Raw genomic sequence first — 27890 nt, forward strand, 5'->3', positions numbered from 1 at the left:
TGGTAATATTCCACGACAATAAATGTATAGCAACTGGTACAGTAGTAAAGAAATTATCCATGCAGATGTTTCTACCACTACCTCGGTACGGAGCCGCCAATTCTTTCACTACTCTTTCACCCTAATTTTTTTCTGCAGTATTATCTGTTTTACCAGTGCACATAATCCCTTGCAAAGGATAAGCGTTTTCTTCATCACAAATCCACCAGATCTTAATACCATACTTGTATATATTGAGTACGGAATATATTGAGTAAATCCAGTACGGTATGGATCAAGCTGTTCATCAATCGTCAAGTTAGCTGTTGGTTTGTACATCTGAGCTAAATTTGAATTCAATATTGTCCACACATCACAAATTGGAGCTGCCTTGTTTTCTTTTTTACGTTCACTTCGAGTATTACCATCGTCGAATCGCAAAAAACGCAGAATATTATGAAATATATATATAATTTCGTCAATCCCATCGTCGCGCGATACAGCGGATATCTGTATTCGAATTATTTGCTCCAGCACAAATCAAGGTACCGAAGAACGAATAAATTTCGGGTATCGTAACGGGCTTCCATTGATGCTGTGAGTTTGGATGGTTAGCACTGATTATATCAACCATTTCGTTGATACACATTTTTTTGAAAGTCCTCGTAAATTGACAACGTTTCCGTGCTCCGATGAGTTCCACTCCGCTGGCGTACAAAATTATGAGCTGCGGTCTGATGCTGAGTTGGTAGAGTTTTGTTCCACACTGTTTTATCTTTGGCAATAAAACCCCAAGATGGATGGCTTTTCCTAAAATAATAATAACAACATTAATTAATTATTTAAGAAAAATAATTATTATTTTAATCATTGCTAAGAACAAATATTTTACTACCTTCAGGCTCAGCTGTTTCTACTTCATTGTCATCATCCTCACTCTCGCTACTCTCAACTTCTTTTTCTACTGCTGAATTCTCTTCAGCGATTTCTTCTGTATCTTCAGAATCTTCTGGTTCGTCACGTACTGAATTACCTTGTTGGTTTTAATGTCTAGCTCTATCTGCTGGAATCTAATATTCCAATCAGTCTTCGTCATCGCTATCAGAAACCCTACTCGAATCACTGTCGTGTTCTCCAAGTAGTTTCCTCAAGTACCCATTCCTTTCGGTTGCACATAACCTAATAAATTAAATATTATGTGATATACGTCGTAAATAATTATAATTATATTACACAAAATTGTAATTAAAATATTTACAAATGTTAAATATATGTAACGTTTACTTACCGAGCATAGTCAGCTCTCGATAATTCTTACATAGCTCTATTTCACTGTCAAGAGAACACAAAATGAAACACGTCTGATCCCACCAAAAATCTATTACTATATTTTACTAAAAATTCTCGAATCTAGTGCGCAATAGAAAACAAAGAAATAACCTTGAGTTTTTCTTTCTCTCTCGAACGGCATCTGCTCGGCTCCGACTACCTGCGGTGTCCCAAATAGGTTTTAGATGACGTTCACGTTTCTACGTTGTTATTTTGGTTTTCTTTAAATTGTTACTGACTATTAATTTTAATAAAATAAACAAAATTTTAAATACTCAGATCGTTGCTAAAAAACGTCGGTAAAGTTGGTTACTAACATAAGGGTCAAACATCTGATAAAACACACAAAATTGATTAAACCCTTGCTAATTATAATCGCACTAGAACAACGAGTGAGAAAGACAGTGTTTTTATTTATTTTTGTGCTTTATTATTTAGTAAATTTGAATTACCCGTCTTTGGCATTGCGATTTTATAAATAAATATATTAACAATAAAATTTATTGATCATTTAATACTATGTTCGCACCGACACAAAATTCGTGTTTTCATAGACAAAAGAGGTTTTCACGCGAAAACTTGTGTTTTCATCCATACAAAATCTGTCAAACGAAAACACAGTTTTCGCTGAAAACCCCTTGAAAACTTACATGCCACTCATTATACTCGGTGCTTGCTCTAGTTTAACCGATATTATTAGAAGACATATTTTGCCAGCCCTAAATGTTAGTTGACAATTTGTTTACATTCCATAATTGGCCGAAACGTACCCTACAAGAAACTGCTGATGGGTTCATCAATACACTCACATTTGATATGTCAGTACTGTTAATTTACATTTGCATTTTTAAATTCAGAACTATCCACTGATTGGAGAAAGACGTACGCAGAGCTATTGAGAGGAGGAGATGGCATCAAGTGAAAATTTATTTTTATATATTCATATTTTATTATATATTTTGTTGCATTCCTTTTTATATTTAAGTATATCATTATAACTAATTTTGATTAAAAGTTTGAAATTTATTCAAGAAATAAAAATTATATTATCTACTGCGCAAATAAATTTTTCCCTTCTGATAGCGTTTCAGTCATAACTGACAATTTTCAGCTATGACGGATTTATAGTCAGCAATGACTCCAGAAAAACCAAACAAACAAACAAAAAGAAAACAAGGCTCTTAAGAAAATCATATGACTGTCATATTACCCATCAGATGACCGTCACTGTTCTTGTAGGGTACATAACAAATGTAAACAAATAGATGTATGAACTGTCAATAAAAACTCATCGAAAACACACAATGTCGGTCAGAACGACTTTGGTTTCACAATCCACAAATTGTGTGTTCTAGAGGATTTTAATTCGGTGCGAACATAGTATAAGCCAGACCATATGTGAAATGAGCGAAAGCGGTGTAATCGAACCATTAGTCCAACCAAGTCCGTGAAGCTCACCTGTAGTACCTGTGAAGAAGAAAGATGGCAACATGAGATTTTGTGTGGATTATAGAAGGTTGAATGATGTAACGAAGAAAGCCAGTTATACACTACCTAGAATCGATGACACACTGGACTCGTTATCAGGCACAAAATGGTTCTCAACACTTGATTTGAAAAGTGGTTATTTCCAAGCTAGCTAGCGCTGGTCTGAAGCTGAGTCCAAAGAAGTGTTCCCTTTTCAAAAAGCAAGTTAGCTACTTAGGACACGAAGTGACAACGGATGGCATTTGCACAGCTGATGAAAAGATCGAGGCAGTAAGAGATTGGCCCGCTCCTAAAAATTTATATGAATTGCGGAGTTTCCTTGGACTGTGTACTTATTATAGACGATTCGTTCCAAATTTTGCCAGCGTAGCTAGTAGCCTTCATGAACTCACGAAAAAGAACAGAGTTTTTGAATGGAATAAAGAACAGGAAGTGGCTTTCCAAACTCTGAAAAAACGGTTAAGTACTGCGCCAATGTTAGCATATCCTGTCCCAAGATCAACGTTTATTTTGGATACGGATGCTAGTGGATTTGCAGTAGATGGCGTTTTATCACAAGTCATTGATGGGCATGAGAAAGTGGTTGCGTATTACAGCCAGACCATTAGCAAGCCAGAGAGAAATTATTGTGTTTCTCGGAGGGAATTACTGGCGTTGGTGAAGTGCATCAAACATTTTAATAAGTACCTTTATGGCCAGCGATTTCGGGTGAGGACAGATCATGCAGCATTAAAATTGCTTTTACAATTCAGGAACCTAGAAGGACAGTTGGCACGGTGGATTGAGAGACTCCAAAGTTACGACTTCTCTATAGAACATCGCAAAGGTAGTAGTCATGGAAATGCTGATGCCATGTCCCTGTAATCTGGAATGCAGACATTGCTCAAAATCTATCAGTTACGGAGTATATCGCCAATTGTGTCGAGTGCATTGCTGCTAAAGGGCCGCGGTCCAGGAGTCATGGCCTGATGAAGCAGTACAATTCAGGTGCGCCGTTTGAACGAGTAGCCATGGATGTAGCTGGTCCATTTCCTATCAGTAAATTAGGAAACAGATATGCTTTGGTAGTCATGGACTATTTCAGCAAATGGTCAGAAGGATACGCAATTCCTAACCAAGAGACACGAACAGTAGCGGATGTATTTATCAACAATTGGGTATCGAGATATGGTGTTCCAATAGAATTGCATTCTGACCAAGGGAGAAATTTTGAATCAACTGTAATACAGGGTATATGCCAGAAGCTCGGTATCCGGAAAACCAGTACAACTGCACTACATCCGCAGTCCGATGGCATGGTAGAACATTTGAGAAAAGTTGTGGACAAGTATCAAAAAAATTGGGATACCCATATATCCTTGTTCCTGATGGCTTATCGGTCTGCTGTACATGAAACAATGGGGTAGACTCCAGCAAGGCTAATTTTTGGTAATGATCCTCGACTACCGATTGGTTTTAAATTTGGAATTATCGCCAACAGAGGAAGGAATACTAAGGAATTCAATAGCATCCTAGAAGACGAGATGAGGGATATACATGCTATGGTGAGACAGCGCACCAAAATTATGAGCGATAAGATGAAAGCAAAATACGACAAGGCAATAAATTCTGAGGGTTTTATTGAAGCCGATTGGGTATTGTTATATAACCCACAACGAAAGAAAGGGTTATCTCCCAAATTACAGTGTAATTGGGAAGGACCATATCAGGTTATTAAACGACTCAATGATGTAGTGTATCGCATACAGACCATTGGAATACCAAGGAATAAAATGAAAGTGGTTCATCTGGAACGGGTTGCAACGTTTGGTACCGCAAATATGTCTAATCGGGACGATCAGACTTAGGTAGAGGGCAGTTCGGCGAACGCGAATACCAGAACAAATCAGAATCGACGATAAACTGCCAGAAGCAACTAGACAAAGAATTCGTAGTTGCCAGAATGTTCTAGTTGCGAATTTTTGTTAAAAATTAACTATATAAGGGCTGCCGGATTGTGCAGCAGACACAGTTCTAATTAGAGTGTCCGTGTAAAAAGCAATTAAGCAATAACCAATAAGTTGTAAACTCGATTATCGAGCAATAAGTGTTAAGTTGTTGGAATAAAGATAAGTGTATAGCCATTAAATTGGACTTTAATTTAACAATTCAGTGATCGAACTCAGGAGTGAGTTACAGATAGACGATTTATCGGGAAATCCGTTACAATATGTATATTGTGAAATTCGATCACAACAGAATATTCGCCTAATATATTTCAATTTTATAATTTTGCTCTCCAAGATCAGGATTACTAAATAAAATATATCTTTCTTTACAATTTTTGTTTTTCCACGGTTCTTAATGCTTATTAAAGTACTGGAAAACCGTGCCATCAAAAATTCTTCTGAATTGCGGTTGCATGTATGTATAAGTGAGGTTATGTGCAGTCGGCAGTTCAGAATAATTGAAATTCTTTGCTAACTGTATTTGTATTACCAGACTATATCTGTATCATTATGTAGCTATCTTAATTGAAATTTTGCAATTTTATGAAAATTGTTAGTAATTCTAGTTTAGGCATTAACCATCGATAGTCAAAATAAACTATCGATAGTGAGACGAATATTAAACTATCGGTAGTCTCATCGATTGATTTGCAGCTCTAGTCAGTAAAATATATCAATTATTGATATTGGAAGTGGATTTGTCGCGCTCGAGAAAACGAACATGCAAAAAAAAACCAGACGCAACAGAAAACATTCGTTATGATTTCAATTAAACAAATTAATATGAAACATTCACTATTATAGCATCGACTAATCATGTACATATATTCATATGAATTTATGGTGTTAGGTGTAGTCCGAATGTCGACATCGAATAGCCAGCAGCAGCTGCAAGCGGCCAGGTAAATTGAGTGTAAACTCCAAATGCGCTTTCTCAAAAGTACGAGTATGTTTTTAAACTGGTGATCACTTTTAGCTCGAAAGTCGCTCAGAAGATTTCAATGAAATGTGCGCAGCTCTTTGAAAACATGAAAATTTAGTGCCTGTACGGAGTTTTTTTTTAATTTCAATTTGTAATATGTTATTTTTTTCCGAAAAACTGGAAAAAAATTGTCCTGAGGCCGCCATTTTGCTAATTAAAGAAATAAGATTTAATCAGGCACTAGAATATCTATTAATAAAACAAATGTTTTTGTCCAATTGATTTTAAATGAATCTCTAAGGACTAGTGATGGAATAACGAACAGGATTAACCGCCATTACTTTTAAAATACGTATCTAATTCCTATAAAGTCAAGTCGAAACCTTTAAGTGCACGATTAACTTTGATAAAATCATTGTCTCTGACATGACCAAACCCCTTATTTACTTTTTTTCATTGTTTTTGAATCTCACATTGTCTAATTGAAATATTCGCATGAAAACTGAAAATCATCCAACTCTAGAATATTTTCGGGAACTATACCATATACATACATTTTTTTGCTCTAATTTCTTGTGTTGATATTGTGGGAACTTAAAATTCTGCAGAATTCATATCACTTAGCTGTAATTACCAGTACAGCGAGTTAAACATTTTCTTGTGAAAAAAAATACTGAAGAAATGTAACAGTCACAATTTCTTTTGCGCCGCGATCTGGGGTACTCATAATTCAATCGCGTCAAACTTCTTTCACACAGGCGGCCTTCGGCCGCGCGCAAAAACATTGCCCTGGTCGGTCCAACACCGGGGTGTTCATAGTTCTTTTGCACCGAACTCCTTTCAGCAGCGGAAAAAAAGGAATTATTTTTGGTTATTTTTGTTTGAAAAAAAAAAATTAATAGAAATGTTGAAAAAATTCACTTTTCGGTTAAAACTGGAACTGAAAAACTTAACATAATTTTAAAAGTTTTTGTGACTACGTAGTGCCGCGCTCCATGAATCCTGTATCGTGATCGATTTTTCGGAACCGACCTTTACTTTCCGAGATCGAAAAAGAATCGATTCTGGGTAACTAGTTTCGAGTTCTTCATACCATTATAATATCATAACACACCGTGTGATAGAAAGGCATACAAATATATATATATTTACTAATTTAGTACTTATTATTTATATATTTACATCGAAATATACTTTTTTTTAAATATATTTATTAAAATGGCACCTAGCGCCGTGTAGATTTATTTTAAAAGAGTAAACAATGGATCTAATGTTTAGTGTGATAAATGTGCGAAGCAGCGGAAATATAGTAACTGTACGACTAGTTTGATTAACCCTTATGTTAGTAACTGGGTACCCGGGTACCCACCGCGGTGTATATGTGTGAATAACTTAAAAAAAATTCAAGATTTAATTTTAGGCTCGTCGTTTTTAACTTAAAAGAAAGCTATTTGTGAGTTCATTTTATTTTTTTTTTTCAAATAAGCTTAAACTCTATCCATCGCCCTATTAGCAACCGGTGGAAAGCATAGGAAAAAAATGGTTTAAAATTTCAATTAATGAATGCAACTAAATTTTATTAAAAAAATAAAGAAATATTACACTTTTTATAATTAATGACATTGAACACATTGTACACGATTAACTGAGTGCTCGTCACACACAGGTTGGTGACAATTATCACAGGCCTTACGTGTCTTTCACCGTCTTCTTATTGGCAAAGCATTGCAGACATGACAAGATCCTGTTACTTTTTTCCTTCCGGATTTATCACGACTGTTTCTGTCAGTATATGGCCTAATACACTTTCAATGCCAATCTTTGTTGAGAAGTGGCGCATTACTTGTGGATTCGCCGTGCAATGTTCAATCATCGGCAATGCTAGTTCTTTATTAGTTTACGCATAAATTGACGACGTTCTGTCGTTTTTTTGACAATCATTTTATTATTTTAAGTGAAGCAATATCTAGCATGTTGAAGAACATTGCCAGTGGCCATCTCGAAGATCGTCGTTGACTAGTGTATCTCCGCACCATTTGGTCCATTGTGTCAACTCCAGCTTTATATTTATTATAAAAATTTATTATTTCTGGTTTTCGTTTAGCGTCATCACCAACTGATATATCTGAATGCATTGTATATATCAGAATGACAGCTTTATTTTTTTAGGAACGTAGGAACACATGGTAACCTTTTCGTGAAATCCAAAAACTGTCGTATACTGCTCCCGTGTTTTATTCGCTCTCATAACGCTAGGGATGTAAGGTTTATTCTTTTTTAGCGTGCCAAGAATGGTAATATTCCACGACAATAAATGTATAGCAACTGGTACAGTAGTAAAGAAATTATCCATGCAGATGTTTCTACCACTACCTCGGTACGGAGCCGCCAATTCTTTCACTACTCTTTCACCCTAATTTTTTTCTGCAGTATTATCTGTTTTACCAGTGCACATAATCCCTTGCAAAGGATAAGCGTTTTCTTCATCACAAATCCACCAGATCTTAATACCATACTTGTATATATTGAGTACGGAATATATTGAGTAAATCCAGTACGGTATGGATCAAGCTGTTCATCAATCGTCAAGTTAGCTGTTGGTTTGTACATCTGAGCTAAATTTGAATTCAATATTGTCCACACATCACAAATTGGAGCTGCCTTGTTTTCTTTTTTACGTTCACTTCGAGTATTACCATCGTCGAATCGCAAAAAACGCAGAATATTATGGAATATATATATAATTTCGTCAATCCCATCGTCGCGCGATACAGCGGATATCTGTATTCGAATTATTTGCTCCAGCACAAATCAAGGTACCGAAGAACGAATAAATTTCGGGTATCGTAACGGGCTTCCATTGATGCTGTGAGTTTGGATGGTTAGCACTGATTATATCAACCATTTCGTTGATACACATTTTTTTGAAAGTCCTCGTAAATTGACAACGTTTCCGTGCTCCGATGAGTTCCACTCCGCTGGCGTACAAAATTATGAGCTGCGGTCTGATGCTGAGTTGGTAGAGTTTTGTTCCACACTGTTTTATCTTTGGCAATAAAACCCCAAGATGGATGGCTTTTCCTAAAATAATAATAACAACATTAATTAATTATTTAAGAAAAATAATTATTATTTTAATCATTGCTAAGAACAAATATTTTACTACCTTCAGGCTCAGCTGTTTCTACTTCATTGTCATCATCCTCACTCTCGCTACTCTCAACTTCTTCTTCTACTGCTGAATTCTCTTCAGCGATTTCTTCTGTATCTTCAGAATCTTCTGGTTCGTCACGTACTGAATAACCTTGTTGGTTTTAATGTCTAGCTCTATCTGCTGGAATCTAATATTCCAATCAGTCTTCGTCATAGCTATCAGAAACCCTACTCGAATCACTGTCGTGTGCTCCAAGTAGTTTCCTCAAGTACCCATTCCTTTCGGTTGCACTTAACCTAATAAATTAAATATTATGTGATATACGTCGTAAATAATTATAATTATATTACACAAAATTGTAATTAAAATATTTACAAATGTTAAATATATGTAACGTTTACTTACCGAGCATAGTCAGCTCTCGATAATTCTTACATAGCTCTATTTCACTGTCAAGAGAACACAAAATGAAACACGTCTGATCCCACCAAAAATCTATTACATACTAAAAAATTCTCGAATCTAGTGCGCGATAGAAAACAAAGAAATAACCTTGAGTTTATCTTTCTCTCTCGAACGGCATCTGCTCGGCTCCGAACAATACAAGTAAAAGCCGGCCGACTACCTGGGGTGTCCCAAATAGGTTCCAGATGTCGTTCACGTTTCTACGTTGTTATTTTTCTTTTCTTTAAATTGTCACTGACTATTAATTTTAATAAAAAAAAACAAAATTTTAAATACTCAGATCGTTGCTAAAAGACGTCGGTAAAGTTGGTTACTAACATAAGGGTTAAACATCTCATAAAACACACAAAATTGATTAAACCCTTGCTAATTATAATCGCACTAGAACAACGAGTGAGAAAGACAGTGTTTTTATTTATTTTTGTGCTTTATTATTTAGTAAATTTGAGTTACCCGTCTTTGGCATTGCGATTTTATAAATAAATATATTAACAATAAAATTTATTGATCATTTAATACTATGTTCGCACCGACACAAAATTTGTGTTTTCATAGACAAAAGAGGTTTTCACGCGAAAGCTTGTGTTTTCATCCATACAAAATCTGTCAAACGAAAACACAGTTTTCGCTGAAAACCCCTTGGAAACTTACATGCCACTCATTATACTCGGTGCTTGCTCTAGTTTAACCGATATTATTAGAAGACATATATTGCCAGCCCTAAATGTCAGTTGACAATTTGTTTACATTCCATAATTGGCCAAAACGTACCCTACAAGAAACTGCTGATGGGTTCACCAATACACTCACATTTGATATGTCAGTACTGTTAATTTACATTTGCATTTTTAAATTCAGAACTATCCACTGATTGGAGAAAGACGTACGCAGAGCTATTGAGAGGAGGAGATGGCATCAAGTGAAAATTTATTTTTATATATTCATATTTTATTATATATTTTGTTGCATTCCTTTTTATATTTAAGTATATCATTATAACTAATTTTGATTAAAAGTTTGAAATTTATTCAAGAAATAAAAATTATATTATCTACTGCGCAAATAAATTTTTCCCTTCTGATAGCGTTTCAGTCATAACTGACAATTTTCAGCTATGACGGATTTATAGTCAGCAATGACTCCAGAAAAACAAAACAAACAAACAAAAAGAAAACAAGGCTCTTGAGAAAATGATATGACTGTCATATTACCCATCAGATGACCGTCACTGTTCTTGTAGGGTACATAACAAATGTAAACAAATAGATGTATGAACTGTCAATGAAAACTCATCGAAAACACACAATGTCGGTCAGAACGACTTTGGTTTCACAATCCACAAATTGTGTGTTCCAGAGGATTTCAATCCGGTGCGAACATAGTATAAGCCAGACCATATGTGAAATGAGCGAAAGCGGTGTAATCGAACCATTAGTCCAACCAAGTCCGTGAAGCTCACCTGTAGTACTTGTGAAGAAGAAAGATGGCAACATGAGATTTTGTGTGGATTATAGAAGGTTGAATGATGTAACGAGGAAAGCCAGTTATCCACTATCTAGAATCGATGACACACTGGGCTCGTTATCAGCCACAAAATGGTTCTCAAACTTGATTTGAAAAGTGGTTATTTCCAAGTGGAGGTAAACGAAGAAGACAAAGAAAAGACGGCTTTCAGCGTTGGAGATGGTCTATAGCAATTTACCGTAATGCCCTTTGGATTATGTAACGCTCCTGCTACTTTTGAGAGACTTATGGACCAGGTATTGAAAGAATTACACTGAAAGACCTGTTTGGTATACCCCGACGATATCATCGTGTTGGGTAAAAGCTTCGATGAACACCTTAAGGACTTGGAAGAGGTTTTCCAACGGATAGCTAGCGCTGGTCTGAAGCTGAGTCCAAAGAAGTGTTCCCTTTTCAAAAAGCAAGTTAGCTACTTAGGACACGAAGTGACAACGGATGGCATTTGCACAGCTGATGAAAAGATCGAGGCAGTAAGAGATTGGCCCGCTCCTAAAAATTTACATGAGTTGCGGAGTTTCCTTGGACTGTGTACTTATTATAGACGATTCGTTCTAAATTTTGCCTCCATGAACTCACGAAAAAGAACAGAGTTTTTGAATGGAATAAAGCACAGAAAGTGGCTTTCCAAACTCTGAAGAAACGGTTAAGTACTGCGCCAATGTTAGCATACCCGGTCCCAGGATCAACGTTTATTTTGGATACGTATGCTAGTGGATTTGCAATAGGAGACGTTCTATCACAAGTCATTGATGGGCATGAGAAAGTGGTTGCGTATTACAGCCAGACCATTAGCAAGCCAGAGAGAAATTATTGTGTAACTCGGAGGGAATTACTGGCGTTGGTCAAGTGCATCAAACATTTTAATAAGTATTTTTAAGGCCAGCGATTTTGGGTGAGGACAGATCATGCAGCATTCAAATGGCTTAATCACGACTGTTTCTGTCAGTATATGGCCTAATACACTTTCAATGGCAATCTTTGTTGAGAAGTGGCGCATTACTTGTGGATTCGCCGTGCGATGTTGAATCATCGGCAATGCTAGGTCTTCACTTAGTTTACACATAAATTGACGACGTTCTGTCGTTTTTTTGACAATCATTTTATTATTTTCATAATAAATTATATATGCCGCAAGTGAAGAAATATATAGCATGTTGAAGAACATTGCCAGTGGCCATCGCGAAGATCGTCGTTGACTGGTGTATCTCCGCACCATTTGGTCCATTGTGTCAACTTCAGTTATATATTTATTATAAAAATTTATTATTTCTGGTTTTCGTTTAGCGTCATCACCAACTGATATAACTGAATGCATTGTATATGCCAGAATGACAGCTTTATTTTTTTAGGAACGTAGGAACACATGGTAACTTTTTCGTGAAATCCAAAAACTGTCGTATACTGCTCCCGTGTCTTATTCGCTCCCATAACACTACGGATGTAAGGTTTATTCTATTTTAGCGTGCCAATAATGGTAATATTCCACGACACTAAATGTATAGCAACTGGTATAGTAGTAAAGAAATTATCCATGCAGATGTTTCTACCACTACCTCGGTACGGAGCCGCCAATTCTTTCACTACTCTTTCACCCAAATTGTTTTCTGCAGTATTATCTGTTTTACCAGTGTACATAATCCCTTGCAAAGGATATGCGTTTTCTTCATCACAAATCCACCAGATCTTTATACCATACTTAGCTGGTTTCGATGGAATATATTGAGTAAATCAAGTACGACCACGGTATGGATCAAGCTGTTCATCAATCGTAAAGTTAGCTGTTGGTTTGTACATCTGAGCTAAATTTGAATTCAACATTGTCCACACATCATAAATTGAAGCTGTCTTGTTTTATTTTTTACGTTCACTTCGAGTTTTACCATCGTCGAATCGCAAAAAACGCAGAATATTATGGAATATATATATAATCTCGTCAATCCAACCGTCGCGCGATACAGCGGATAAGAATTGGAGTGCCACATGTCAAACGTATGATCTGTATTCGAATTATTTGCTCCAGCACAAATGAAGATACCGAAGAACGAATAAATTTCGGGTATCGTAACGGGCTTCCATTCATGCTGTGAGTTTGGATGGTTAGCACTGTACTCTTGGAAATTGTTTCAGCTTTTTTCTTAGTGCGACGGACGATTATATCAACCATTTCGTTGATACAAATTTTTTTTGAAAGTTCTCGTAAATTGACAACGTTTCCGTACTCCGATGAGTTCCATTCCGCTGGCGTACAAAATTATGAGCTGCGGTCTGATGCTGAGTTGGTAGAGTTTTGTTCCACACTGTTTTATCTTTGGCAATAAAACCCCAAGATGGTTGTTGAGCTTTTCCTAAAATAATAATAACAACATTAATTAATTATTTAAGAAAAATAATTATTATTTTAATCATTGCTAAGAACAAATATTTTACACCTTCAGGCTCAGCTGTTTCTACTTCATTGTCATCATCCTCACTCTCGCTACTCTCAACTTCTTCTTCTACTGCTGAATTCTCTTCAGCGATTTCTTCTTTATCTTCAGAATCTTCTGGTTCGTCACGTACTGAATTACCTTGTTGGTTTTAATGTCTAGCTCTATCTGCTGGAATCTAATATTCCAATCAGTCTTCGTCATAGCTATCAGAAACCCTACTCGAATCACTGTCGTGTTCTCCAAGTAGTTTCCTCAAGTACCCATTCCTTTCGGTTGCACTTAACCTAATAAATTAAATATTATGTGATATACGTCGTAAATAATTATAATTATATTACACAAAATTGTAATTAAAATATTTACAAATGTTAAATATATGTAACGTTTACTTACCGAGCATAGTCAGCTCTCGATAATTCTTACATAGCTCTATTTCACTGTCAAGAGAACACAAAATGAAACACGTCTGATCCCACCAAAAATCTATTACATACTAAAAAATTCTCGAATCTAGTGCGCGATAGAAAACAAAGAAATAACCTTGAGTTTATCTTTCTCTCTCGAACGGCATCTGCTCGGCTCCGAACAATACAAGTAAAAGCCGGCCGACTACCTGGGGTGTCCCAAATAGGTTCCAGATGTCGTTCACGTTTCTACGTTGTTATTTTTCTTTTCTTTAAATTGTCACTGACTATTAATTTTAATAAAAAAAAACAAAATTTTAAATACTCAGATCGTTGCTAAAAGACGTCGGTAAAGTTGGTTACTAACATAAGGGTTAAACATCTCATAAAACACACAAAATTGATTAAACCCTTGCTAATTATAATCGCACTAGAACAACGAGTGAGAAAGACAGTGTTTTTATTTATTTTTGTGCTTTATTATTTAGTAAATTTGAGTTACCCGTCTTTGGCATTGCGATTTTATAAATAAATATATTAACAATAAAATTTATTGATCATTTAATACTATGTTCGCACCGACACAAAATTTGTGTTTTCATAGACAAAAGAGGTTTTCACGCGAAAGCTTGTGTTTTCATCCATACAAAATCTGTCAAACGAAAACACAGTTTTCGCTGAAAACCCCTTGGAAACTTACATGCCACTCATTATACTCGGTGCTTGCTCTAGTTTAACCGATATTATTAGAAGACATATATTGCCAGCCCTAAATGTCAGTTGACAATTTGTTTACATTCCATAATTGGCCAAAACGTACCCTACAAGAAACTGCTGATGGGTTCACCAATACACTCACATTTGATATGTCAGTACTGTTAATTTACATTTGCATTTTTAAATTCAGAACTATCCACTGATTGGAGAAAGACGTACGCAGAGCTATTGAGAGGAGGAGATGGCATCAAGTGAAAATTTATTTTTATATATTCATATTTTATTATATATTTTGTTGCATTCCTTTTTATATTTAAGTATATTATTATAACTAATTTTGATTAAAAGTTTGAAATTTATTCAAGAAATAAAAATTATATTATCTACTGCGCAAAAAAATTTTTCCCTTCTGATAGCGTTTCAGTCATAACTGACAATTTTCAGCTATGACGGATTTATAGTCAGCAATGACTCCAAAAAAACAAAACAAACAAACAAAAAGAAAACAAGGCTCTTAAGAAAATGATATGACTGTCATATTACCCATCAGATGACCGTCACTGTTCTTGTAGGGTACATAAAATGTAAACAAATAGATGTATGAACTGTCAATGAAAACTCATCGAAAACACACAATGTCGGTCAGAACGACTTTGGTTTCACAATCCACAAATTGTGTTTTCTAGAGGATTTCAATTCGGTGCGAACATAGTATAAGCCAGACCATATGTGAAATGAGCGAAAGCGGTGTAATCGAACCATCAGTCCAACCAAGTCCGTGAAGCTCACCTGTAGTACTTGTGAAGAAGAAAGATGGCAACATGAGATTTTGTGTGGATTATAGAAGGTTGCATGATGTAACGAAGAAAGCCAGTTATACACTACCTAGAATCGATGACACACTGGACTCGTTATCAGGCACAAAATGGTTCTCAACACTTGATTTGAAAAGTGGTTATTTCCAAGTGGAGGTAAACGAAGAAGACAAAGAAAAAACAGCTTTCAGCGTTGGAGATGGTCTATGGCAATTTACCGTAATGCCCTTTGGATTATGTAACGCTCCTGCTACTTTCGAGAGACTTATGGACCAGGTATTGAAAGAATAACACTGAAAGACCTGTTTGGTATACCCCGACGATATCATCGTGTTGGGTAAAAGCTTCGATGAACACCTTAAGGACTTGGAAGAGGTTTTCCAACGGATAGCTAGCGCTGGTCTGAAGCTGAGTCCAAAGAAGTGTTCCCTTTTCAAAAAGCAAGTTAGCTACTTAGGACACGAAGTGACAACGGATGGCATTTGCACAGCTGATGAAAAGATCGAGGCAGTAAGAGATTGGCCCGCTCCTAAAAATTTACATGAGTTGCGGAGTTTCCTTGGACTGTGTACTTATTATAGATGATTCGTCCCAAATTTTGCCAGCGTAGCTAGTAGCCTTCATGAACTCACGAAAAAGAACAGAGTTTTTGAATGGAATAAAGAACAGGAAGTGGCTTTCCAAACTCTGAAGAAACGGTTAAGTACTGCGCTAATGTTAGCATACCCTGTCCCAAGATCAACGTTTATTTTGGATACGGATGCTAGTGGATTTGCAGTAGGAGGCGTTTTATCACAAGTCATTGATGGGCATGAGAAAGTGGTTGCGTATTACAGCCAGACCATAAGCAAGCCAGAGAGAAATTATTGTGTTACTCGGAGGAAATTACTGGCGTTGGTGAAGTGCATCAAACATTTTCATAAGTACCTTTATGGCCAGCGATTTCGGGTGAAGACCGATCATGCAGCATTAAAATTGCTTTTACAAATTAGGAACCTAGAAGGACAGTTGGCACGGTGGATTGAGAGACTCCAAAGTTACGACTTCTCTATAGAACATCGCAAAGGTAGTAGTCATGGAAATGCTGATGCCATGTCCCTGTAATCTGGAATGCAGACATTGCTCAAAATCTGAGGCCAAAGAAGACATTATAGATGTCCGATGAATGACTATAACAACAGATCCCAGAACTGGGATCCGGAGAAGCTACGAAATGTAAGCAAGAGGATCCAGATTTGAAAAGTGTGATACAAGGGTTGGAGATGAATAAACGTCCAACGAGAGAAGAAATAGCTGCAGAAAGCCCAGTCGCAAAGACTTATTGGGCACAATGGAATAGTTTGAAGTTAGTTTCTGGCTACTTGCATCGCGTATGGGAAAGCGAAGATGGGCAAAGTTCACGAGTTCTGATGATTGTTCCAGAAGTAAGAATTCCTGAAGTTCTCAACGAACTGCACAACGGTTCAAGTGGAGGACACATGGGTATCACTAAAACCTTGGAGAAATTAAAGCAAAGATTTTATTGGGTTGGTTGTCGTCTATCAGTTACGGAGTGGATCGCCAATTGTGTCGAGTGCATTGCTGCTAAAGGGCCGCGGTCCAGGAGTCATGGCCTGATGAAGCAGTACAATTCAGGTGAGCCGTTTGAACGAGTAGCCATGGATGTAGCTGGTCCATTTCCTATCAGTAAATTAGGAAACAGATATGCTTTGGTAGTCATGGACTATTTCAGCAAATGGTCAGAAAGATACGCAATTCCTAACCAAGAGACAGGAACAGTAGCGGATGTATTTATCAACAATTGGGTATCGAGATATGGTGTTCCAATAGAATTACATTCTGACCAAGGGAGAAATTTTGAATCAACTGTAATACAGGATATATGCCAGAAGCTCGGTATCCGGAAAACCAGTACAACTGCACTACATCCGCAGTCCGATGGCATGGTAGAACATTTGAGAAAAGTTGTGGACAAGTATCAAAAAAATTGGGATACCCATATATCCTTGTTCCTGATGGCTTATCGGTCTGCTGTACATGAAACAATGGGGTAGACTCCAGCAAGGCTAATTTTTGGTAATGATCCTCGACTACCGATTGGTTTTAAATTTGGAATTATCGCCAACAGAGGAAGGAATACTAAGGAATTCAATAGCATCCTAGAAGACGAGATGAGGGATATACATGCTATGGTGAGACAGCGCACCAAAATTATGAGCGATAAGATGAAAGCAAAATACGACAAGGCAATAAATTCTGAGGGTTTTATTGAAGCCGATTGGGTATTGTTATATAACCCACAACGAAAGAAAGGGTTATCTCCCAAATTACAGTGTAATTGGGAAGGACCATATCAGGTTATTAAACGACTCAATGATGTAGTGTATCGCATACAGACCATTGGAATACCAAGGAATAAAATAAAAGTGGTTCATCTGGAACGGGTTGCAACGTTTGGTACCGCAAATATGTCTAATCGGGACGATCAGACTTAGGTAGAGGGCAGTTCGGCGAACGCGAATACCAGAACAAATCAGAATCGACGATAAACTGCCAGAAGCAACTAGACAAAGAATTCGTAGTTGCCAGAATGTTCTAGTTGCGAATTTTTGTTAAAAATTAACTATATAAGGGCTGCCGGATTGTGCAGCAGACACAGTTCTAATTAGAGTGTCCGTGTAAAAAGCAATTAAGCAATAACCAATAAGTTGTAAACTCGATTATCGAGCAATAAGTGTTAAGTTGTTGGAATAAAGATAAGTGTATAGCCATTAAATTGGACTTTAATTTAACAATTCAGTGATCGAACTCAGGAGTGAGTTACAGATAGACGATTTATCGGGAAATCCGTTACAATATGTATATTGTGAAATTCGATCACAACAGAATATTCGCCTAATATATTTCAATTTTATAATTTTGCTCTCCAAGATCAGGATTACTAAATAAAATATATCTTTCTTTACAAGTTTTGTTTTTCCACGGTTCTTAATGCTTATTAAAGTACTGGAAAACCGTGCCATCAAAAATTCTTCTGAATTGCGGTTGCATGTATGTATAAGTGAGGTTATGTGCAGTCGGCAGTTCAGAATAATTGAAATTCTTTGCTAACTGTATTTGTATTTCCAGACTATATCTGTATCATTATGTAGCTATCTTAATTGAAATTTTGCAATTTTATGAAAATTGTTAGTAATTCTAGTTTAGGCATTAACCATCGATAGTCAAAATAAACTATCGATAGTGAGACGAATATTAAACTATCGGTAGTCTCATCGATTGATTTGCAGCTCTAGTCAGTAAACTATATCAATTATTGATATTGGAAGTGGATTTGTCGCGCTCGAGAAAACGAACATGCAAAAAAAACCAAAAAAAACCAGACGCAACAGAAAACATTCGTTATGATTTCAATTAAACAAATTAATATGAAACATTCACTATTATAGCATCGACTAATCATGTACATATATTCATATGAATTTATGGTGTTAGGTGTAGTCCGAATGTCGACATCGAATAGCCAGCAGCAGCTGCAAGCGGCCAGGTAAATTGAGTGTAAACTCCAAATGCGCTTTCTCAAAAGTACGAGTATGTTTTTGAACTGGTGATCACTTTTAGCTCGAAAGTCGCTCAGAAGATTTCAATGAAATGTGTGCAGGTCTTTGAAAACATGAAAATTTAGTGCCTGTACGGAGTTTTTTTATACTCTCGCAACCTGTTGCTACAGAGTATAATAGTTTTGTTCACCTAACGGTTGTTTGTATCACGTAAAATTAATCAAGTTAGATATAGGGTTATATATATAAAAATGATCAGGATGACGAGACGAGTTGAAATCCGGGTGACTGTCTGTCCGTCCGTCCGTCCGTCCGTCTGTCCGTCCGTCCGTGCAAGCTCTAACTTGAGTAAAAATTGAGATATCTTTATGAAACTTGGTAGACATGTTTCATGGTACCGTGAGACGGTTGGTATTGCAGATGGGCGTAATCGGACCACTGCCACGCCCACAAAACGCCATTAATCAAAAACAAATAACTTGCCATAACTAAGCTCCGCAATAAGATACAAGACTGTTATTTGGTACACAGGATCACATTAGGGAGGGGCATCTGCAGTTAAAAAATTTTTTTAAAAAGTGGGCGTGGTCCCGCCTCTAATAGGTTTAATGTGCATATCTCCTAAACCGCTAATGCTATAATAACAAAATTCACTGGAAGCAAATGTTTTTAGCACTTCTATTGACGGTGTGAAAATAGTTGAAATCGGGTGGCAACTCCGCCCACTCCCCATATAACGGTACTGTTAAAAACTACTAAAAGCGCGATAAATCAAGCACTAAACACGCCAGAGACATTAAATTTTATCTCTGAGATAGTATAAGATGACTTTATAGGAACCGCGTTCAAAATTAGACAGTGGGCGTGGCACAGCCCACTTTTAGGTGAAAACCCATATCTTGAGATCTGCTTAACCGATTCGATCAACCAAATTCGGTGCGTAACGTTCTTTTCATGTTTCTATGTCATAGTGCGAAAATGGGCGAAATCGGATTACAACCACGCCTATTTTCCATATGACACCATTTTAAATACCACTTGATTCTTTCACTTTCCACTATGCATATCAAGCAACAATGATTATATCGGGTTAAAACTTTGCGTGAATAATACGTTTAAAGTATGCCACCTTGTGACCAAAAATTGTCTAAATCGAACCAAAACTGTTCAAGCCCCTAAGTACTAAATATGTGGACCCCAGTGCCTATAGTTGACCTTCTACCGAAAATATCAGTCAATCCACAAAGAAATCTCAAACGAGTATACCATTTGACTTTGCGAGAGTATAAAATGTTCGGTTACATCCGAACTTAGCCCTTCCTTACTTGTTTTAATTTCAATTTGTAATATGTTATTTTTTTTCCGAAAAACTGGAAAAAAATTGTCCTGAGGCCGCCATTTTGCTAATTAAAGAAATAAGATTTAATCAGGCACTAGAATATCTATTAATAAAACAAATTTTTTTGTCCAATTGATTTTAAATGAATCTCTAAGGACTAGTGATGGAATAACGAGCAGGATTAACCGCCATTACTTTTAAAATACATATCTAATTCCTATAAAGTCAAGTCGAAACCTTTAAGTGCACGATTAACTTTGATAAAAACATTGTCTCTGACATGACCAAACCCCTTATTTACTTTTTTTCATTGTTTTTGAATCTCACATTGTCTAATTGAAATATTCGCATGAAAACTGAAAATCATCCAACTCTAGAATATTTTCGGGAACTATACCATATACATACATTTTTTCGCTCCAATTTCTTGTGTTGATATTGTGGGAACTTAAAATTCTGCAGAATTCATATCACTTAGCTGTAATTACCAGTTCAGCGAGTTAAACATTTTCTTGTGAAAAAAAATACTGAAGAAATGTAACAGTCACAATTTCTTTTGCGCCGCGATCTGGGGTACTCATATTTCAATCGCGTCAAACTTCTTTCACACAGGCGGCCTTCGGCCGCGCGTCAAAAACATTGCCCTGGTCGGTCCAACACCGGGGTGTTCATAGTTCTTTTGCACCGAACTCCTTTCAGCAACGGAAAAAAAAGGAATTTATTTAATGTGTCACAATTTTTTATTTTTAATGCATATGTATTAAAAAAATTAAAAAAACGTTTTTTTTGGTTATTTTTGTTTGAAAAAAAAAATTAATAGAAATGTTGAAAAAATTCACTTTTCGGTTAAAACTGGAACTGAAAAACTTAACATAATTTTAAAAGTTTTTGTGACTACGTAGTGCCGCGCTCCATGAATCCTGTATCGTGTTCGATTTTTCGGAACCGACCTTTACTTTCCGAGATCGAAAAAGAATCGATTCTGGGTAACTAGTTTCGAGTTCTTCATACCATTATAATATCATAACACACCGTGTGATAGAAAGGCATACAAATATATATATATTTACTAATTTAGTACTTATTATTTATATATTTACATCGAAATATACTTTTTTTTAAATATATTTATTAAAATGGCACCTAGCGCCGTGTAGATTTATTTTAAAAGAGTAAACAATGGATCTAATGTTTAGTGTGATAAATGTGCGAAGCAGCGGAAATATAGTAACTGTACGACTAGTTTGATTAACCCTTATGTTAGTAACTGGGTACCCGGGTACCCACCGCGGTGTATATGTGTGAATAACTTAAAAAAAATTCAAGATTTCATTTTAGGCTCGTCGTTTTTAACTTAAAAGAAAGCTATTTGTGAGTTCATTTTATTTTTTTTTTCAAATAAGCTTAAACTCTATCCATCGCCCTATTAGCAACCGGTGGAAAGCATAGGAAAAAAATGGTTTAAAATTTCAATTAATGAATGCAACTAAATTTTATTAAAAAAATAAAGAAATATTACACTTTTTTTATAATTAATGACATTGAACACATTGTACACGATTAACTGAGTGCTCGTCACACACAGGTTGGTGACAATTATCACAGGCCTTACGTGTCTTTCACCGTCTTCTTGTTGGCAAAGCATTGCAGACATGACAAGATCCTGTTACTTTTTTCCTTCCGGATTTATCACGACTGTTTCTGTCAGTATATGGCCTAATACACTTTCAATGCCAATCTTTGTTGAGAAGTGGCGCATTACTTGTGGATTCGCCGTGCAATGTTCAATCATCGGCAATGCTAGTTCTTTATTAGTTTACGCATAAATTGACGACGTTCTGTCGTTTTTTTGACAATCATTTTATTATTTTAATAATAAATTATATATGCCGCAAGTGAAGAAATATCTAGCATGTTGAAGAACATTGCCAGTGGCCATCTCGAAGATCGTCGTTGACTAGTGTATCTCCGCACCATTTGGTCCATTGTGTCAACTCCAGCTTTATATTTATTATAAAAATTTATTATTTCTGGTTTTCGTTTAGCGTCATCACCAACTGATATATCTGAATGCATTGTATATATCAGAATGACAGCTTTCTTTTTTTAGGAACGTAGGAACACATGGTAACCTTTTCGTGAAATCCAATAACTGTCGAATACTGCTCCCGTGTCTTATTCGCTCTCACAACACTAGGGATGTAAGGTTTATTCTTTTTTAGCGTGCCAAGAATGATAATATTCCACGACAATAAATGTATAGCAACTGGTATAGTAGTAAAGAAATTATCCATGCAGATGTTTCTACCACTACCTCGGTACGGAGCCGCCAATTCTTTCACTACTCTTTCACCCTAATTTTTTTCTGCAGTATTATCTGTTTTACCAGTGTACACCAGCGTTTTCTGCATCACAAATCCACCAGATCTTAATACCATACTTAGCTGGTTTCGATGGAATATATTGAGTAAATCCAGTACGGCCACGGTATGGATCAAGCTGTTCATCAATCGTCAAGTTAGTTCTTGGTTTGTACAGCTGAGCTAAATTTGAATTCAACATTGTCCACAAATCACAAATTGGAGCTGCCTTGTTTTCTTTTTTACGTTCACTTCGAGTATTACCATCGTCGAATCGCAAAAAATGCAGAATATATATATAATCTCGTCAATCCCATCGTCGCGCGATACAGCGGATAAGAATTGGAGTGCCACTTGTCAAACATATGATCTGTATTCGAATTATTTGCTCCATTGATGCTGTGAGTTTGGATGGTTAGCATTGTACTCTTGGAAATTGTTTCAGCTTTTTTCTTAGGGTGGCGGACGATTATATCAACCATTTCGTTGATACTCATTTTTTTGAAAGTCTCGTTAATTGACAACGTTTCCGTACTGCGATGAGGTCCACTCCGCTGTCGTACAAAATTATGAGCTGCGGTCTGATGCTGAGTTGGTGGAGTTTTGTTCCACACTGTTTTATCTTTGGCAATAAAACTCCAAGATGGTTGTTGAGCTCTTCCTAAAATAAAAATAACAACATTAATTAATTATTTAAGAAAAATAGTTATTATTTCAACCATTGCTAAGAACAACATTAATTAATTATTTAAGAAAAATAATTATTATTTTAATCATTGCTAAGAACAAATATTTTACTACCTTTAGGCTCAGCTGTTTCTATTTCATTGTCATCATCCTCACTCTCGCTACTCTCAACTTCTTCTTCTACTGCTGAATTCTCTTTAGCGATTTTTCTGCATCTTCAGAATCTTCTGGTTCGTCACGGACTGAATTACCTTGTTGGTTTTAATGTCTAGCTGTATTTGCTGGAATCCAGTCTTCGTCATCGCTCTCAGAAACCCTACTCGAATCACTGTCGTGTTCTCCAAGTAGTTTCCTCAAGTACTCATTCCTTTCGGTTGCACTTAACCTAATAAATTAAATATTATGTGATATATGTCGTAAATAATTATAATTATATTACACAAAATTGTAATTAAAATATTTACAAATGTTAAATAGATGTATCGTTTACTTACCGAGCATAGTCAGCTCTCGATAATTCTTACATACCTCTATTTCACTGTCAAGAGAACACAAAATGAAACACGTCTGATCCCACCAAAAATCTATTACATACTAAAAAATGCTCGAATCTAGTGCGCGATAGAAAACAAAGAAATAACCTTGAGTTTTTCTTTCTCTCTCGAACGGCATCTGCTCGGCTCCGAACAATACAAGTAAAAGCCGGCCGACTACCTGCGGTGTCCCAAATAAGTTTTATATGACGTTAACGTTTCTACGTTGTTATTTTCTTTAAATTGTCACTGACTATTAATTTTAATAAAAAAAAACAAAATTTTTAATACTCAGATCGTTGCTAAAAGACGTCGGTAAAGTTGGTTACTAACATAAGGGTTAAACATCTGATAAAACACACAAAATTGATTAAACCCTTGCTAATTATAATCGCACTAGAACAACGAGTGAGAAAGACAGTGTTTTTATTTATTTTGGTGCTTTATTATTTAGTAAATTTGAATTACCCGTCTTTGGCATTGCGTTTTCATAGACAAAAGAGGTTTTCACGCGAAAACTTGTGTTTTCATCCATACAATATCTGTCAAACGAAAACACAGTTTTCGCTTAAAACCCCTTGAAAACTTACATTCCACTCATTATAACCGGTGCTTGCTCGAGTTTAATCGATATTATTAGAAGACATATTTTGCCAGCCCTAAATGTCAGTTGACAATTTGTTTACATTCCATAATTGGCCAAAACGTACCCTACAAGAAACTGCTGATGGGTTCACCAATACACTCACATTTGATATGTCAGTACTGTTAATTTACATTTGCATTTTTAAATTCAGAACTATCCACTGATTGGAGAAAGACGTACGCAGAGCTATTGAGAGGAGGAGATGGCATCAAGTGAAAATTTATTTTTATATATTCATATTTTATTATATATTTTGTTGCATTCCTTTTTATATTTAAGTATATTATTATAACTAATTTTGATTAAAAGTTTGAAATTTATTAAAGAAATAAAAATTATATTATCTACTGCGCAAAAAAATTTTTCCCTTCTGATAGCGTTTCAGTCCTAACTGACAATTTTCTGCTATGACGGATTTATGGTCAGCAATGACTCCAAAAAAAACCAAACAAACAAACAAAAAGAAAACAAGGCTCTTAAGAAAATGATAGAAAATTTGTTCTGCGCGCTGAGAAAATTTTTTCAGCTATGACTGTCATATTACCCATCAGATGACCGTCACTGTTCTTGTAAGGTACATAACAAATGTAAACAAATAGATGTATGAACTGTCAATGAAAACTCATCGAAAACACACAATGTCGGTCAGAACGACTTTGGTTTCACAATCCACAAATTGTGTTTTCTAGAGGATATCAATTCGGTGCGAACATAGTATAAGCCAGACCATATGTGAAATGAGCGAAAGCGGTGTAATCGAACCATCAGTCCAACCAAGTCCGTGTAGCTCACCTGTAGTACTTGTGAAGAAGAAAGGTGGCAACATGAGATTTTGTGTGGATTATAGAAGGTTGAATGATGTAACGAAGAAAGCCAGTTATACACTACCTAGAATCGATGACACACTGGACTCGTTATCAGGCACAAAATGGTTCTCAACACTTGATTTGAAAAGTGGTTATTTCCAAGCTAGCTAGCGCTGGTCTGAAGCTGAGTCCAAAGAAGTGTTCCCTTTTCAAAAAGCAAGTTAGCTACTTAGGACACGAAGTGACAACGGATTGCATTTGCACAGCTGATGAAAAGATCGAGACAGTAAGAGATTGGCCCGCTCCTAAAAATTTATATGAATTACGGAGTTTCCTTGGACTGTGTACTTATTATAGACGATTCGTTCCAAATTTTGCCAGCGTAGCTAGTAGCCTTCATGAACTCACGAAAAAGAACAGAGTTTTTGAATGGAATAAATTACAGGAAGTGGCTTTCCAAACTCTGAAGAAACGGTTAAGTACTGCGCCAATGTTAGCATATCCTGTCCCAAGATCAACGTTTATTTTGGATACGGATGCTAGTGGATTTGCAGTAGGAGGCGTTTTATCACAAGTCATTGATGGGCATGAGAAAGTGGTTGCGTATTACAGCCCGATCATTAGCAAGCCAGAGAGAAATTATTGTGTTTCTCGGAGGGAATTACTGGCGTTGGTGAAGTGCATCAAACATTTTAATAAGTACCTTTATGCCAGCGATTTCGGGTGAGGACAGATCATGCAGCATTAAAATTGCTTTTACAATTCAGGAACCTAGAAGGACAGTTGGCACGGTGGATTGAGAGACTCCAAAGTTACGACTTCTCTATAGAACATCGCAAAGGTAGTAGTCATGGAAATGCTGATGCCATGTCCCTGTAATCTGGAATGCAGACATTGCTCAAAATCTGAGGCCAAAGAAGACATTATAGATGTCCGATGAATGACTATAACAACAGATCCCAGAACTGGGATCCGGAGAAGCTACGAAATGTAAGCAAGAGGATCCAGATTTGAAAAGTGTAATACAAGGGTTGGAGATGAATAAACGTCCAACGAGAGAAGAAATAGCTGCAGAAAGCCCAGTCGCAAAGACTTATTGGGCACAATGGAATAGTTTGAAGTTAGTTTCTGGCTACTTGCATCGCGTATGGGAAAGCGAAGATGGGCAAAGTTCACGAGTTCTGATGATTGTTCCAGAAGTAAGAATTCCTGAAGTTCTCAACGAACTGCACAACGGTTCAAGTGGAGGACACATGGGTATCACTAAAACCTTGGAGAAATTAAAGCAAAGATTTTATTGGGTTGGTTGTCGTCTATCAGTTACGGAGTGGATCGCCAATTGTGTCGAGTGCATTGCTGCTAAAGGGCCGCGGTCCAGGAGTCATGGCCTGATGAAGCAGTACAATTCAGGTGCGCCGTTTGAACGAGTAGCCATGGATGTAGCTGGTCCATTTCCTATCAGTAAATTAGGAAACAGATATGCTTTGGTAGTCATGGACTATTTCAGCAAATGGTCAGAAGGATACGCAATTCCTAACCAAGAGACAGGAACAGTAGCGGATGTATTTATCAACAATTGGGTATCGAGATATGGTGTTCCAATAGAATTACATTCTGACCAAGGGAGAAATTTTCAATCAACTGTAATACAGGATATATGCCAGAAGCTCGGTATCCGGAAAACCAGTACAACTGCACTACATCCGCAGTCCGATGGCATGGTAGAACATTTGAGAAAAGTTGTGGACAAGTATCAAAAAAATTGGGATACCCATATATCCTTGTTCCTGATGGCTTATCGGTCTGCTGTACATGAAACAATGGGGCAGACTCCAGCAAGGCTAATTTTTGGTAATGATCCTCGACTACCGATTGGTTTTAAATTTGGAATTATCGCCAACAGAGGAAGGAATACTAAGGAATTCAATAGCATCCTAGAAGACGAGATGAGGGATATACATGCTATGGTGAGACAGCGCACCAAAATTATGAGCGATAAGATGAAAGCAAAATACGACAAGGCAATAAATTCTGAGGGTTTTATTGAAGCCGATTGGGTATTGTTATATAACCCACAACGAAAGAAAGGGTTATCTCCCAAATTACAGTGTAATTGGGAAGGACCATACCAGGTTATTAAACGACTCAATGATGTAGTGTATCGCATACAGACCATTGGAATACCAAGGAATAAAATGAAGGTGGTTCATCTGGAACGGGTTGCAGCGTTTGGTACCGCAAATATGTCTAATCGGGACGATCAGACTTAGGTAGAGGGCAGTTCGGCGAACGCGAATACCAGAACAAATCAGAATCGACGATAAACTGCCAGAAGCAACTAGACAAAGAATTCGTAGTTGCCAGAATGTTCTAGTTGCGAATTTTTGTTAAAAATTAACTATATAAGGGCTGCCGGATTGTGCAGCAGACACAGTTCTAATTAGAGTGTACGTGTAAAAAGCAATTAAGCAATAACCAATAAGTTGTAAACTCGATTATCGAGCAATAAGTGTTAAGTTGTTGGAATAAAGATAAGTGTATAGCCATTAAATTGGACTTTAATTTAACAATTCAGTGATCGAACTCAGGAGTGAGTTACAGATAGACGATTTATCGGGAAATCCGTTACAATATGTATATTGTGAAATTCGATCACAACAGAATATTCGCCTAATATATTTCAATTTTATAATTTTGCTCTCCAAGATCAGGATTACTAAATAAAATATATCTTTCTTTACAAGT

The 27890-nt window shown here is 36.5% G+C and overlaps 3 long non-coding RNA genes across 4 annotated transcripts; all 3 read right to left on the reverse strand.

The window, feature by feature from the left end:
• Positions 1–3232, reverse strand: LOC138857971 (uncharacterized). Of its 2 annotated transcripts, XR_011397224.1 has the most exons (4): positions 2863–3232; positions 1268–2775; positions 875–1158; positions 1–789 (listed from the first exon to the last, which is right to left on the reverse strand). It is a non-coding gene; the product is annotated as an uncharacterized lncRNA (long non-coding RNA). The 2 variants fall into 2 exon arrangements; XR_011397223.1 differs by having other exon boundaries at positions 1268–3232.
• A 4017-nt stretch (positions 3233–7249) lies between these two features.
• LOC118681068 (uncharacterized) lies at positions 7250–13184 on the reverse strand. The gene is made up of 3 exons (XR_011397225.1): positions 9266–13184; positions 8873–9156; positions 7250–8787 (listed from the first exon to the last, which is right to left on the reverse strand). It is a non-coding gene; the product is annotated as an uncharacterized lncRNA (long non-coding RNA).
• An 8389-nt stretch (positions 13185–21573) lies between these two features.
• On the reverse strand, positions 21574–23645 carry LOC118682618 (uncharacterized). Its single transcript, XR_011397226.1, has 2 exons — positions 23275–23645; positions 21574–23134 (listed from the first exon to the last, which is right to left on the reverse strand). It is a non-coding gene; the product is annotated as an uncharacterized lncRNA (long non-coding RNA).
• Positions 23646–27890: the final 4245 nt, after the last annotated feature.

Source organism: Bactrocera oleae, chromosome X (genome assembly GCF_042242935.1).
Source record: "Bactrocera oleae isolate idBacOlea1 chromosome X, idBacOlea1, whole genome shotgun sequence".
NCBI classification, from domain to species: Eukaryota; Metazoa; Arthropoda; class Insecta; order Diptera; family Tephritidae; genus Bactrocera; species Bactrocera oleae.